This window comes from Diceros bicornis, chromosome X (genome assembly GCF_020826845.1).
Source record: "Diceros bicornis minor isolate mBicDic1 chromosome X, mDicBic1.mat.cur, whole genome shotgun sequence".
Lineage (NCBI taxonomy): Eukaryota > Metazoa > Chordata > Mammalia > Perissodactyla > Rhinocerotidae > Diceros > Diceros bicornis.
In genome coordinates, this window is record NC_080781.1 from 95,654,105 (window position 1) to 95,671,670 (window position 17,566).

The window sequence follows — 17,566 nt, forward strand, 5'->3', positions numbered from 1 at the left end:
TTGTTTCAGCATCACTTGGTTAAAAGACTCTTCTTTCCCCACTGAGTTGCTTTTGAATCTTTGTCAAAAATCAGTTGTTCATGGGCCAGCCCAGTGGCATAGTGGTTAAATTCACATGCTCTGCTGCAGTGGCCCAGAGTTTGTGGATTCGTATCCTGGGCACGGACCTACACACCGCTCATCAAGCCATGCTGTGGCAGTGTCCCACATACAAAATAGAGGAAGATTGGCACAGATGTTAGCTCAGGGACAGTCTTCCTCAAGCAAAAAAGAGAAGGATTGGCAACAGATGTTAGCTCAGGGAAAATCTTCCTCACCAAAAAAAATAAAAAATAAAAAGTTGTCCCTGTATGTATGGATCTGTTTCTGGACTCTTTATTCTGTTCCATTGATCTACTTGTGTATCTTAATTATAATGCCACACTGTCTTTATTACTGTAGCTTTATAATGTCTTTAAATCAGGCAGTGTGAGCCCTCTGACTTCATTATTTTTCAAAGTTATTTTGGTTATTCTTACTCTTGCTTTTCCATATGAATTTTAGAATCAGCTTGTCAATTTCCACAAAAACTCTAGCTGGGATTTTGATTGGGATAGCTTTGAATCAGTAGGTCAATTTGGGAACAATTGACATCCTAATAATATTGAATCTTCTGACCCATGAATAAAATATATCTTTCTACTTATTTAGGTCTCCTTTAATTTCTCACAGCAGCATTTTGTAGTTTTCATGCAACATACTTTTTAGTGTATTCTTTAATATTCTTTGGCATATTCTTATATTATTTTTCCTGTGAAAATTGATGCATCCTTGTTTATATCTTCATGCCTGTTTGAATATTTCTCTATGAAAAATTCCTTGAAGTGGAACTGCTTTGTCAAAGATCATAAATGGCAGTGCCCTGCAGCCAAAAACCACCAGGAACATGCCTGTATTTGAACAAGTTCGGTTGCAGAGAGGGAAAACACACTGTAGGGAATCATGGGGTGCTTCAATAAGAGGGTTTTAGTAAACAACTTATTATAGGATTGGAACTTGTGTTAGGTAATTTGGGGGAGAGTTTAAGGAAGCGAGGCTTTCCCGAAGATTGAAAGCTGTCAAGAAGTGTAATTCTATGATTTGGTATCTAAATAAATCTTATTCTATAAATGGGGAAGACTAGGCCAAGGCTAAATGGTGATAGGTAAAGAAGCAGCAGTCACTCATATTACCCAGAATAGGAGGATATTTGGTCATTTTTGTGATCCGGACAATGTTTCTCTGTGTTCATACATGATTACAAAGTGGTCTTGTTTTTGTCTTGATACATCACAGTCGCAGAGTGGCCTTATCTGATGTTAATATTCTGTGTAATTGTTTATATTCAACAAGAGAACACCAAGGCCTAGCTGTGAGTGCTGGGCAGGCTCCTGGATGTCAGGGGCTGCTTTTCTTCTTCTCGTGGATATTTAAAAATTTTGATATGTACTGGCTAACTGACCTTGAAAATATATCCCCTCAACCCATGGAGCATGAATGTCTATTTCTTCATATACTTGCCAACACGGTATCAGTATTTTCAATCTTTGCTACTCTCAGAGGCAAGAAAAAAAGAAAAAACTGTGTTGCTTTTATAACATTTTAAAGGTTACATAATATTCCGTATCATAGATGTGACAGTTGAATCACATCTCTACATTTCGCTGAGTTAATTCTAGGGATGTGAGGATGGACCCCATCACCTAGTGGGAGGAGACTGTAGTATATACATGCATGTATCACTTTGCCTGTTTTACTTATGCCCCCTCATTTCTACTCTCCTCATGTGACCTCTCAGATTGGGGCCCTCACAAGTACCACCAAGTGACACCAGAAAGGTTGTACCACTTTACACTTTGAATTAAACTTAAAACAGAAAAGTGAAGAATTTAGCCGTGCTCACATTGTGTTACAGAGTTTAGGTCCTGAACTCTGTTAGGGACCCACACTCAGGTAACAGCCACAGCCAGTAGACTAGCAAGTGAGCTCAAGACAGATTTGGAGTTATTGATAAGACAAGCACAAGCTTTGCAGTGAGTGGACCTGCTTTCTGGTTACAGCTTTTTAAAGATTATATAAATGTATTTCAGGTTCTTCACATTAAAGAGATTGATCATTATTTTTTTATAAAATAAGCTTCAGAACAGCATCATAATCATGAGTTGATAAGTCTTTAGTAAACCAACATGTAGATTTGCTTTAAGAGATCATAGGGCCCTTTTAGGTTATCTCTGGACACCTACTCTCAACTGGTACACAGTGAGGTACCCTGTCAGCAAATCTGAAAGAAGCTCTGGCTACCTCTCTCCTAGAAGTGCCATGTCCCTCTCAATAGTCGTTGCCAAGGTTTCCCTGAAGAAGAGGAGAACTCCTGAAACTTGCAAAATGTTTGTTGTGTATGTGGAACACCTCATTTAGCAAACTAAACTTGGCTTTTCTCAGGTTGTGGTACCCACAACAAAGCAGAGTATAAAAGACTTGGGGTAGAATTTTTTTTCTTCTCCAGAAGTTGTTAATCCTCCATGTGGGAAGGGGAGACTCTTGCTACTCTACTCCCCACAGCCCAGTTAGGTACTTTGTGGAAAGCCCTAAAATATGTCAGGAATGGACAAAATGCCTAGTAGCTTAGCAATGGTTGGAGGCAATAGTGATCCGGAAAGCAATAATGTGTTTCCAGGTGCTTTGCTTTGAATCAACAAAGTGCTATTCCCTCTCCTTGGTGATGGAATGTCATTTTAATATGGAAATGGAAGATGAATTTTGCATTGGAGAGAGTGTGCTCCACTAGGCCCATGCTGTATCATGTAACTTTCATGTATAGCTGTGCTATTGTGGTTTAAGAATACAAAGAATTAATCTTTTGTCAGAACCATCTTGATTCTATACAATATGATGCATTCCTTAACAAATATCAAAATGTAAGTGCACATAAATACTATCCTTTACAATAGTCCCCGTGGAAAGCCGTACACTTATGCTGTAATTGAAACTGCCTTCAGAACCAGTTTCTCAGCCATACAAGGACACCAGGACCATTATTTTATAGCTGTGGCTATATATTGAATATTTCTGTTCTCTAGATCAGTGCTTCCCATTCTTTATCATGTCATGGCACACATAGAAAATGATAATATTCGTACTGGGATAAACAGACCCATCTGCTCTCCATTAAAGCCATCAGCTCCAGTGACTCCAGCTGCCCCATTCCGTGCTGCAACCACTCTGAGCACTGAGGGAAGCAGTATCTCTGGCACACCTGTAACCCATTTCCAGTATAACAGCGGGTGCTCTACCCCAGGACAGCGGTATTCAATCTGTATTTCCTCAAGTTCTAGGATTACCTGAAAATACTTCAGAAGGCACTGCAGAGGTTCAGAGGGAGAGTGAGTGGGTTGGATCTGTGTACTCCATACGACCTTCAATCAAAGCAGCTTCACTTTGGGGTTATGAGTAAGAGTGTGTTTGGGAAAATGTTTCCACAGTTAAAAATTGTTGAGACCACTTATATAGACATCCATATGTCTTTTAAAAGAATCTGGCATCTAATGGTTACATTGCCTTTCTGCATATTCGTAAGACTGACAATATTGGTGTCTATTAAGTTCTTTCAGTTGAAGGAAATTTACTCATGTTTCCCAAAAGATTCTCCTGTGTTCAGGCTTTACATAATTTATTAAAGGCTCCATATAATACTTTCAAATATATGGTCTGAGCATTTTCATAAATTCCACTTTTGAAGAAGTATGTCACACACTTGGCAGGCCAGAGTAAGTAGTAGTTTTGAATACAAGTCCCAAATTCATTATTTTCTGCGATTTTAATGCCAGGGTTCTCAACTCCCTTGCTTTATCTTCTTTCTACCAAAACCAGAGCCCTAGAGTGTACACACACTGATTTGTGCAAGTGTTCCTCTAGAAAAATTTCGAGAAGTAGAATTTCTAGGTCTGAGTAAAACGTTTTTCATTGGTGAAGGTGCAGAATAGTGATTCTCAACCCTGGTTGCATTATAATCATCTGGAGAGTTTTTAGAAAATACTAATGCCCAGGCTCCTGCTCCCAGAGATGCTGATTTAATTGATCTTGAGAGGAATTTGCGCCTGGAACATTTTTACAAAGCTCCCTAGGTGATTCTAATGTGCAGTCAAATTTGAAAACCACTGTTGCAGAGAATGAGGTAATTTAATATACTATTGGAGGTAGAGGGGATAATTTCATATAGCTTTTAATGGTCATTTGCCAATATATTAAAAAACAAATGTTCATACTTTTGCGTGATAAATTAATAGATCAATATCCTACAGAAAAATTCATAAAAGTGGGCAAAGACCTATGTATAAATATGTTAATTGCAGTGTTATTTGTAATAAAAATATGAGAAATGTTCCAAATATCCATGAGTAGGAGAATAGTTAAATAATTTACAATATTTCCATAATATGAGATATTATGCATGAGTTAAAAATAAAGAGATCTGTATTTACTAAAGCATGATCTTCTTTTTGAAAAATAATACCTTACATACAAAGAGAAAAACTGGAATGACATACCAAAAATCTAACTGATTATAGCAGGAGGGACTTGAATCTTTTATTAGTTTTTTACTTATCTTCTAATTTTTCTTAGGTAAACAAATGCTACTTGTGTAATAAAAATTATAAACATAAGAAGATCTAAGGAAGCATTTGTTATACAAACAGAAGAGCATATACCCATAAAGAAAATATCAATTAAATAGTACTTCTCTAGGGATGAATTATTGAAGCAAAATAAAAAGTCAAATTTCAAGCACCCATATTAGTCTAGGAGTTACAGAAATATCCTAAATAGGTAGGTATAAATCTGAGATAAAACCTACAGTAATCCCCAAAGTAAATCAGATATTTAAGCAGGCCAGAACCTTCCCTCATCAAGGTGACTAAGAGGGATAATCTCGCAAGGTGTTGGGAGACTGACAGGAATGTGAACATTTCCTAAACAGCCAGAACCCAAGAAACCTGATAGACACATACCCTGAAAGTGTATAATGGGAAGAAAAAAGCTGCTTTGTTCTCTGGAGGAATTGGTCAAGGGAAGTGGAAGGTCATAGATGGTCGTTGCATACATTATTGGCCATGCAGAGAGTCATTTTACATTCAGACGTCAGACTTTCTTTAAAAAAATGACTATCGAATAAGTCTTGTCACAAGGAAAGAATAATGAAATTATTATGTTTTTGTCTTTAACCATCCACAGAAGCAATTAGTTGTTAAATGGTTTATAGTTATCTTATTGAGTCATACCTCTCTAGAGAGTTGGGATTATTCTGTGATTGGAACAAAAAGTAACTAGTGAAGACATCTCTTCTTTCCCCTGAAACTGACATTCTGTACATGCTTTTGTTAAGGCAATATGGTTCCAGTATCAAGGGACACAATTGATTAATAATTGCTATTAAGACCCTCACTACCATCTACAGTCCTACAATGTCAAAAACTGAGCACTTAGTCGCTATTGAGGTTTCCTTTATTACATGAATAAAAGAATGAATGAATGAGGTGCAAGGCCCTAGATGTTGAAAGAGCAATTCCTCATCTTTAAAATATAAGTTGAGAACTAAACATTCATTCCTTGGGCAGCCTTTGCCACCAGAACTTTTATTCATGCAAAAGTCTCTTGAAGGAAAAGTACAATGTTTGAGATATTTCAAACTATGATAGAAACAATGCATTGAATTTGAGCAGGTCCCTTCTTCAGTCATTCACACATCCCACCACTGATCAGGCAATCTTCACAATTCAAATGAACCAATTCAAACTGCACATATGAACTTCTTCCCAAATATTCTGTGTATAAGCACAATAGAGGTTTTGTTTGTTTGCTTTCTTATTAAATACTGGGATCTGAATGAATATACAATTTTAAATAATACTTTTATTATTTGACATTATATCCTATATAATATACTGTAAGGAAGGAAATCTAACTTTATTTTCTTTTGAATATTTAATAAAAATAATTTAAAAAATTCTTTACCCAGTGATTTGAAAATGCCACTTTCATCATAATAAGCACTTATAAATACTTTGTCCTGTTTCTGGGCTTTCTATTCTATTTCATTAAATTATATACTTGCATTCATTTTAATTATTCTAGCCTTGTAATTATTTTAGTATAAAACAGAGCAAGTGTCTCTTCACTATGCTTCATTTGTATGGCCGTCAGGGCTAGGTAGTATTATTACTGTTTCACATGGAAGTAAGGAGGGGTGGAGTGACTTAATGTCATGAAGTGAGAATGTGGTGGATATAGCCCTGGGACCCAGATTTCCTGCCTGTCATTATAGTATTCTGTTCAGCAGAATCATTATTTTGCTTTGTTCTTTTGCGGGATCATGTTTCTCTGTAACTTGAAAGATATAACCAACACCAAGTTCTCTTGCTTCTCTGCTGCTGACCAAGAGGGTAAGAAAACAGGAAGCAGGAATGTATACACACCATTTACTTGGAAATGGATAATATTTTCATCCCTGTCCCAATTATATCACTCTAATCATTCTACAACACAAAAATGATGCTGAAGGTCATATATAATGTAAACATGTGCTTATTTCCCTTCCTGACTCTACAAAAATCTCTGATGTATTTATTGTTGTCCTTATTTGATAGATGGAGAAACTAAGGTGGAACAAAGTTAAGGATTTCAGAGGTTATATTGCTATTTAGTGACAGAGCCAGAATTCCCATACAGTTTTGTCTAATTTCAATGACTGCTCTTAACACTCAATGAATCCTCCCTTATACATAGTAGTTTTCTGTGATTCAGATACTGGCAGGTTTAAACCTTAACTGGTATGATGCCTATGCTATATCATTAAAATATAGATATTCACACAACACCTAGGAAAATGACGATATTGGTAATGTGCTTATTCTTTTCACAATAGAATTTGATCTGGGAGACATTTTATGTTCCCCAAGTACCAGGAGATGTAACTATTAGAGCACAAAAACTGGGGTTGTATTATGTTTATCATGTTATCTTTTGCTGCTCTTTTGTCACTAGTGGGTGCTCAGTAAATATCTATTGGTTAACGAGTGGACAAAGATGGGGAAATTTATTTGTTGTATGCAAAGAATGGGCTAGAAATTGGATGATGCCGTTAAAAAACAAAATAGGCTCAGATTCTTTTCTCCTGCTTTTCATGCAGGTCTCCAAAATAGGCACAAAAATCCAAATAGGGGTATTTTTGCCAATTACATTCATATTAAGCCAGCCCTGGTGGTATAGTGGTTAAGATTCAGCGCTCTCATCGCAGCAGCCTGAGTTCATTTCCCAGTCAGGGAACCACACCACTCATCTTTCAGTTGTCATACTGTGGCAGCTGCATGTTGTTGGTGATGCTGAAATCTATGCCACCGGTATTTCAAATACCAGCAGGGTCATCCATGGTGGACGGGTTTCAGCAGAGCTTCTGGACTAAGACAGACTAGGAAAAAGGACCTGACCACCGACTTCCAAAAAATTGGCCATGAAAACCCTATGAAGAGCAGTGGAGCATAGTCTGATATAGCACCAGATGGTGAGAGGATGGCGCAAAAAACACTAGGCAGGGTTCTGCTCTGCTGTACACAGGGTTGCTAGTAGTTGGAATTGAGTTGACAAGACTAACAACACAAATATTCATAGTAACTTTCCCTTCTAACTTCAAAACAACTCCTCCATGGGCAGTGACTAAAAATAGCCTCAGGCAAAGGAAAAGATTCAAAAACAAAATTACTTCTGAAAGAATAAGAACAGTCAGAACATAATTTCCCTCTCAAAACCTGATGATAATAAAGTAGAAAACTGACAGAAAGCAGCAGCAGGCACTGGATACTGGTGATTTCGCCTAGTTCCGTAGAAGAGGACTCTGTTATTTTAGATGACCTTTGTATTCTACCTGCATCAATGGACTTCAGTAAATAACAATAATAATAAGAGCTAATGGTGACCTTGAGCTCAACAGAGCTCCTTCCTTTCTATCAATATATCAGAGTAAGCAATAGAATGCAATTTTCCTTTTGTTTTGTTAAACTTTTTCATTCATACTTAAAATAATTCCTTGGCCTTAGCAGAGATCCTTCCTTCCTTCCTTCCCTGCTGAGAACCCAGAGTGCTTGCCTGGCTGGGAATTTGGAGCTCCACAACTCTCCAGGATAGCTGGGCAGGCTCCCCAATTTCATCCTGGTGATCAGTTCAGGCCTGTAGAAGGGAATTGACTCACCCAATGTCCCAACATTGGTGATGCCTCTGGCCAGAGGACCCAGGAAATTCTCCTGACCCTTACCCCAGCGTCTTGCCCAGCAGATCTGTCATTGTGCTTCTTGTAATATATTGTCTTTCTGGGCCTCCAACAATATCACAGATACTCAGCTTATGTGCACACTATAATCCGCAGTGGCTCAGACACTGGGACCCAGATCTCCTGATCCTCATTCCAGTTGCCCTCCCTACAAACCCATGTCATAGATCTTGTTTAGGATCTTGTTTTACTACAGCTTAAAGGACATCAGAGATATCCAGCTCATGTGCATGCCTGAGGTTCACCTAGAGCAGCAGTTCTCAAACTTTTGGTCTCAGAAGACTTTTGCACTTTTAAAAATAATTGTTGAGGACCCCAAAGAGCTTTAGTTTATATGTGGGTTATGTTGATTGATATTTACCATATTATTAAGTAAAACTGAGAAAAAATTAAATATTTTAAAATAACTTTGGGGATCATCAGCAAATAAAACTGTTTATCCTAACAGTCTTGTCCTATGCATATGTATTATATTTCAAAAACAATCAGATTAACCTGCTTTGCAGGAAATTCTAAAGGGAGCTCTTCAAGCAAAAATAAAAGGACGTTAATTAAACATTGTAAAAACATGAATGTACGTGTAAAACTCACTGGTAAGTGTAAATATATAGTCAAAGTCAGATTCTCTAATATTATAATGGTGGTGCATAATTCACTTACAACTGTAGTCTAAAAGTTAAAAAATATGTTGAAAATAACCATAAATACAATAATTTGGTATTAGATACACAATATAAAAAATAGGTAAATTTTAATATCAATAACCTAAAATGGGGGGGGGTAAAAGTATAAAGTTTAGGAATGCTGTCAAAGTTAAGTTATCAGCTTAAAATAAAGTGTTATAAGATATTTTATGTAAGCATCACAGTAACCACAAAGAAAAAACTTGTAGTAGTTAGACAAAAGATTATGATAAAGGAGTTATAGCACAAAGCTACAAAAAAAAAAATCAAATCACAAAAGAAGACAGCAAAATAAGAAACAAGGAACAATGAACCTATAAACAGTCAGAAAATAATTATTAAAATGGCAATAGTAAGTCCTTACCTGACAATAATTACTTTAAATGTAAATGAATTAAATTATGCAATCAAAAGACATAGAATGGCTGAATGGATATAAAAAACAATATCCAACAATATGCTACCTATAAGAGACTCATTTTAGCTTTAAAGACACACATAGACTGAAAGTGAAGGGATGGAAAAAGGTATTTCAAGCAAATTGTAACCAAAAGAAAGCAGAGTTAGCTTTACTTTTATCAGACAAAAGAGACTTTAAGCTAAAAATGGTCAAAAGAACCCACAGTCATTATATCATGATAAAAGGGTCAATCCATCAAGAAGATATAACAGTTGTAAATATTCATGCACCCAACATCAGAGCATCTAAATATATAAAGCAAATACTAACAGAACTAAAAGGAGAAATAAACAGCAATACAATAATATTTGGGAACTTTAATACCCCACTCTCAACAATGGATAGATCATCCAGACAGAGAATAAATAAGGAAACAGCCAATTTTAACAACACTGTAGACCAAATTGACCTAACAGACATATACAGAACATTCTATCCAACAACAGAATACACATACTTCTCAAGTACACATGGAACATTTTCTAGGATAGATCATATGTGAGGCCATAAAACAAGTTTTAGCAAATTTAAGAGGATTGAAATCATGCAAAGTGTATTTTCTGACCACAATGGTATGAAACTAGAAAGCGATAACAAGAGGAAAACTGGAAAATTCACAAATACATAGAAATTAATCACTACACTCCTGAACCAAGAAATAAAGAGGACCCAAATCAACAAAATTATAAGTGAAAGAGGAAACACTACAACGAATATACAGAAATACAAAGACACATAAGAGACTACTATGAACTACTATACATAAATAAACTGGACAATGTAGAAAAAAATGAATAAATTCCTAGAAACATACCACCTACCAAGACTGAATCAGGAAGAAATAGAAAATTTTAACTGCGATAATGAGTAAGAAGATTGAATTAGTAATCAAAGACTTCCAAACAAAGAAAAGCCCTGGACCAGATATCTTCACTGGCAATTTCTACCAAACATTTAAAGAAGAATTTATGCCCATCTTTCTCAAACTCTTCCAAATAATTGAGGAGAAGGGAACACTTCCAAACTCATTTATGAGGCCAGCATTACCCTGATACCAAAGCTAGATAAGTACACTACGAGAAAAGAAAACTACAGGCCAATATCCCTGATGAATATATATGCAAAAATTTTCAACAAAATACTAGCAAGTCAAATTCTGCAGCACATTAAAAGGATCATACACCATGATCAAGGATCATACACCATGATCCCATCATTTCTGGGATGCAAGGATGGTTCAACATACATAAATCAATAAATGTGACACATAACATTGATAGAATGAAAGATAAAAATCATATGATCATCTCAACAGATGCAGAAAAAGCATTTGACAAAATTCAACATTCTTTCATGATAACAACTCTCAACAAATTAGATATAGAAGGAATGTACCTCAATGTAATAAAGACCATATATGACAAACCGACAGCTAACATCATACTCAATGGTGAAAGGTTGAAAGCTTTTCCTCTAAGATCAGGAACAAGACAAGGGTGTCTACTCTCACCACTCCTATTCAACATGGTATTGGAAGTCCTAGCCAGAGCAATCAGGCAAGAAAAATAAATAAAAAGGTATCAGAATTGTAGATGAAGAAGTAAAATTGTCTCTATTTGTAGATGACATGATTTTGTATATAGAAAATCCTGACTTCACCAAAAAACTGTTAAATATAATCAACAAATTCAGTTGAGTTGCAGGATACAAAATCAACATACAAGAATCAGTAGCATTTCTATATACTGACAACAAATTATTTGAAATAGAAATAAAGAAAACAATCCCGTTTACAATAACATCAAAAATAATAAAATACATAGGAATGAATTTAACCAAGGAGGTAAAAGATCTGTACACTGAAAAGAATAAGACATTGTTGAAAGAAATTGAAGAAAACACAAATAAATGGAAAGACATCCTGTGCTCATGGATTGGAAGAATTAATATTGTGAAAATGTCCATACTACCCAAAGCCATCTATAGATTCAATGTAATCTCTATCAAGATTCCAATGGCATTTTACACAGAAATAGAAAAAAACAATCCTAAACTTTGTTTGGAATGACAAAGGACCCTAAAGAGGCAAAGCAATACTGAGAAAGAATAACAAAGCTGGAAGCATCACACTTCCTGATTTTAAATTATATTAAAAATCTACAGTCTATAACTATTGACTATAGTTAATACTGTATTGCATATTTGAAAGTTGCTAAGAGAGTAGATCTTAAAAGTTCTCATCACAAGAAAAAAAAATTTTGTGACTGTGTAAGGCAATGGATGTTAATTAGACTTATTGTGGTGATCATTTCACAATGTGTACAAATATTGAATCATTATGTTGTACACCTGATCTAATATACTGTTATATGTCAATTATACCTCAATTAAAAAATTAAAAATATATAAACAACAACAACAACAAAAGCTATAGTAATCAAAACAGTATGGTACTGGCATAAAAACAGATACATAGACCAATGGAACAGAATTGAGGGCCCAGAAATAAACCCATGCATGTACGGTCAACTAATATTTGACAAGGAAGCCAAGTATACTCAATGGAGGAAATACTGTCTCTCTAATAAACGGTGCTAGGAAAATTGGATATTCACATGCAGAAGAATGAAACTAGACCCCTATCTTACACCACTCACTAAAATTAACTTGAAATGGATTAAAGACTTAAATGTAAGACCTGAAACCATAAAACCCCTAAAAGAAAATATAGGGAAAATGCTTCTAGATAAGGATCTTGGCAATGATTTTTTGGATATGACACCTAAAGCACAAGCAACAAAATCAAAAGTAAACAAGTGGGACTACATCAAACTAAAACACTTCTGTCTGGCAAAAGAAATGATCAACAAAACAAAAAGGCAACCTATGGAATAGGAGAAAATATTTGCAAACTACATATCTGATAAGGGGTTAATATCCAAACAATATAAGAAACTCATACAACTCAATAGCAAAAGACCAAATAATCCAATTTAAAAATGGACAAAGGACCTAAATAGACATTTTTTCAAATAATATATTCAAATGGCCAACAGGTACATGAAAATGTACTCAACATCACTAATTATTACGGAAATGCAAATCAAAACCACAATGAGATATCACCTCACACCTGTTAAAATGGCTATCATCAAAAACACAAGAGATAACAAATTCTGGCAAGGATGTGCAGAAAAGGGAACCCCTGTGCACTGTTGGTAAGAATGTAAACTGGTACATTCACTATGGAAAACAGTATGGAGGTTCCTCAAAAAATTATGAATAGAACTACCATGTGATCCAGCAATTCCACTTCTGGATATGTATCCAAATGAAACAAAATCACTGTCCAAAAGAAATATCTGCACCCCCATGTTCATTGCAGCGTTATTCATAATAGTCAAGACATGGAAACAACCTAAGTGTTCATCAACAGATGAATAAATAAAATATGATATATATATATAATATATATTAAATTGCATATATTTAAAGTATACAATTTCATAAATTTTGACATATATACACACACATGAAATTATCACCACAATCAAGATAATGAACATATCCATTACCTCCAAGTTTCTTTCTGTCCCTCAGAGACCTTACCTCTCATCTCTCCATGTGCCAGCTTCCTTACCTGGGCAACCACTGATCTGCTTTCTATCAATATAAATTAGTTTTCATTTTCTATAATTTTATATAAATGGAATACAATGTATACTCTTTTTTGTCTGGCTTCTTTCATTCAGCATAATATTTTGAATTTCTTCTATTTTGTTGCATGTATCAATAGTTCACTTTTTTATTGTGGTGAAATACACACAACAAAATTTACCATTTTAGCCATTTTTAAGTGTAGAGTTCAATGGCATTAAATACATTCACATGGTGGTGCAACTATCATCACCATCCATCTCCAGAAAAATTTCGTCTTTCCAAACTGAAACTCCATACCTGTTAAACAATAACTTCCCATTCCCCCCTCTACCCAGCCCCTGGCAACCACCATTCTACTTATGTCTATATAAATTTGACTACTCTAGGTACTTCATATAAGTGGAATCATACAATATTTGTCCTTTTGTGTCTGGCTTATTTCACTTAGGATAATGTCTTCAATGTTTATCTATGTTGTAGAATGTGTTCAAATTTCATTCCTTTTTAAAGCTGTATAATATTCCATTGTATGTATGTACCTGTTTATATATACATTACGTATACATATTACATATACATATTATGTATACATATTTTGTTTATCCGTTCATCCATCAATGGACACTTGGGTTGCTTCCACCTCTTGGCTACTGTGCATAACAATGCTGTCATAAATATGGAGGTACAAATATCTGTATGAGTCGCTATTTTCAATTCTTGAGGTTATGTACTCAGAATGGAATCACTGGATCATATTGTAATTATATGCTTAACTTTTTGAGGAACTGCCATACTGTTTTCCACAGCCACTGCACAATTTTAAATTCTCACAAGCAAAGCACAAGTTTTCCAACTTCTCCACATCCTCACCAAAACTTCTTTCCTGTTTTTTTTCTTAATAATAGCCACCTAATGGATGTGAAGAGATATCTTATTGTGGTTTCAATTTGCATTTTCCTAAAAATTAGTGATGTTGGACATCTTTTCAGGTGCTTATTTGCCATTGATATATCTCCTTTGGAGAAATGTATATTCAAGTCCTTTGCCCATTTTTTAATCAAGTTATTTTTTTGTTGTTGAGTTGTAGGAGTTCTTTATATATTCTGGATATTAATCTCTTATCAGATATATGATTTGCAAATATTTTCTCCCATTCTATGGATTGCTTTTCCCTTTGTTGATAGTGTTCTTTCATTCATGAAAGTTTTAATTTTTATGAAGTCCAATTTATTAATTTTTTCTTTTGTTTCCTGTGCTTTTAGTGTCATATCCAAGAAATCATTGCCAAATCCAATATCATTAAGCTTTTGCCTTATGTTTTCTTCTAATAAACGAATTCAGTAATGTTGCAGGATACAAAATCAACATAAAATGTTGGATGTGTTCCTATAGACTAACAATGAACATTGATGAAGGAAATTAAACCAGACACAAATAAATAGAAAGACATCTTGTGTTCATCGATTGAAAGACTTTCGTTAAAAGGTCCATACCACCCAAAGCTATCTACAATTTCAATGCAATCCCTATCAAGATCCCAATGACATTTTTTACAGAAATAGAAAAAAACAACTCTGCAATTCATATGGAACCATAAAAGACCATGAATAGCAAATCAATCTGGAGAAAGAACAAAGCTGGAGGCATCACACTTCCTGATATAAAATATATTATAAAGCTACAGTAGACAGTGTTTTTTTTTTTTTTTTCTTTCAGCACATTAAATATATCCTCCAACTGTCTTCTGGTCTGCAAGGTTTCTGCTGAGAAATCTACTGGTAATCTTATTGAGGATCCCTTGCAAATGGTGAGTCACTTTTCTCTTGCTACTTTCAAAATTCTCTCTTTGGCTTTCGCTTTGAACAGTTTGATTATAATACATTTGATGTGAGTCTCTTTGGAGTTCATTGAGCTTCTTGGATTTGTAGATCTCTATCGTTCCTCAAATTCAGGAAGTTTTTAGCTATTATTTCTTTGAAAAATCTCTCTGCTGCTTTCTCTCTTCTGCAACTCCTATAATATGCATATTGGTCTGCTGGATGGTTTCGCATAAGTCTCTTAGGCTATATTCACTTTTATTCATTCTTTTTTCCTTTTGCTCCTCAGACTCAATAATTTCAAATGACCTGTCTTCAAGCTCACTCATTCTTTCTTCTGCATGCTCAAGTCTCTTGTTCAACCCGTATATTGAATTTTTCAATTCATTTATTGCATTTTTTATCTCCAGAGTTTCCATTTGGATCCTTTTTATATTTCTCTTTTTTTATTTTCTCATTTTGTTCATATATTTTTTCCTGATTTCTATTAGCTCTTTGTGCATGTTTTCCATTAGCTCTTTGAGTATATTTAAAATAGTTATTAAAATGTTTTTCTCTTGTAATTTAGTGTAATCAAACCGTCTCTTGTAATCAAACAATCTTTGATTTCTCACAGATGGTTTCTGCCACTATATTTTCTTCCTTTAAGTGGGCCATGTTTTCCAGATTCTTTGTATGCCTTATGTTTTGTGTTGAATATTTGTCCTTTGAGAAAACATCCACCACTCCAGTCTTTGCAGACTGGTTCCATCCTGGGGAAGACCTTCACTAATTAGCAGGTCATATTCTGAACCTTGGATTCAGCCTGCAGTGAAGACCTAAAGACTTCTCAGTTTATTCTGGTCATGGATCTTGCCTGAATCTGTGTGTGTGCCTTTTTAAATTCCTCCACATACATGGCTGCTTTTAAATGTCTTAAATTCCCAGACTCTTATCCCAGCCTCTTCTTGGGGACTTAGATGTGTTATTTATTCTATCTGTAATATCTATGTACTCTGTCTGTAGTATCTTACCCCAGACATCTGCATGTCTGTAGTCCCCCTGCAGGTTTCATGAGCAGTGCCTGATGCTTCCCATGGATTTTACTAGCCTGAGAACTGAGCTATACTGCTTCCTCCCATCTGAGCTCAGAGCTAAATGAAACAGAGACCAGTCCTTCAGGCATGTCCCAGACAGGTTAGGATATTGCAAATAAGATCTGTTCCTTCCAATTCAAGGGAGGGAATGGGAATTGAGATTTGGGCCTCTATTTACTCTGACCATGCCCTGTTATGCCATGAAGGAGGTGGAGCAAGGGTGAGTAAAAATGTCATGAAATGTCCTACCATTTGAATGTAGCTTTTCCTTGATTAGACATTCACTTGATTGTTGTAGACCTTTGACTGTTTTCCAGAACTCTTATAAGTTATTTTAACTATTCTCTATTGGTGTTTTTTTTTTCAAATGTCATCCTGCTGATGTCACTCCAAGATTTCTATAGTTCATTTCTTTTTATTGCCAAGTAGTATTCTATTATATGGCTATACCAGTTTATTTATCCATTCACCTGATAATAGACATTTGGGTTGTTTCCAGTTTTTGGCTATTACAAATAAAGCTGCCATGAGCATTCATATACAAATATTTTTATGTACATATGCTTGTATTTCCCTTGCATAAATGCCTTTAAGTGAAATGACTGGATTATATGATGGGTATATGTTTAACTTTTTGAGAAACTGCTAATCTGTTTTTTCACAGTAGTTGTAACATTTTACATTCCCACAAGCAATGTATGAAAGGTCTGGTTTCTCAGTCTCCACACTAACACTTGGTATGGTCAGTCTTTTTAATTTTAGCCATTCTAGTAAGTGTGTACTGGTGTTTCATTGTGGCTTTAATTTGCATTTCTCTAATGAATAATTATGTTGAGCATCTTTTCCTGTGCTGTTAGATCATCTATATATCTTCTTGGACGTGTCTGTTCAAATATTTAGCCCATTTTGAGGGGAAGAGGGTATTTTCTTATTGTTGAGTTTTAAGAGTTCTTTAAATATTCTGAATTTAAGTCCTGCATTATATATATGCATTACAGGGTTTTTATCCCAGTCTGTGGCATGTCTTTTCATTCTCTTAACAATGTCTTTCACGGAAAAAGTTTTTACACTTGATGAGGTCCAATTTACCTATTTGTTCTTTGGTGTCATGTCTAAGAAATATTAAACATGCCACAAAGATTCTTTTCCTATGTTTCTTCTAGAAGTTTTAGATTTTCAGCTTTTACATTTAAATGTGATCCACTTTGAGTTAATTTTTGTGTATCATATGAGGTAAGGATTTAAGTTCTTTTTAAAATTTTGCATATCCAGTTTTTCCAGCATCATTTGTTGAAAACACTCATTTCTGGGCCAGCCAGGTAGCGCAAGCGGTTAAGTGAGCCCACTCCGCTGCATTGGCCCAGGGTTCATCAGTTCGGATCCCGGGCACGCACTCACACACAGCTTGGCAAGCCATGCTGTGATGGTGTCCCATATAAAGTGGAGGAAGATGGGCACAGATGTTAGTCCAGGGCCAGTCTTCCTCAGCAAAAAAAAAAAAAAAAGAGGAGGATTGGCAGATGTTAGCACAG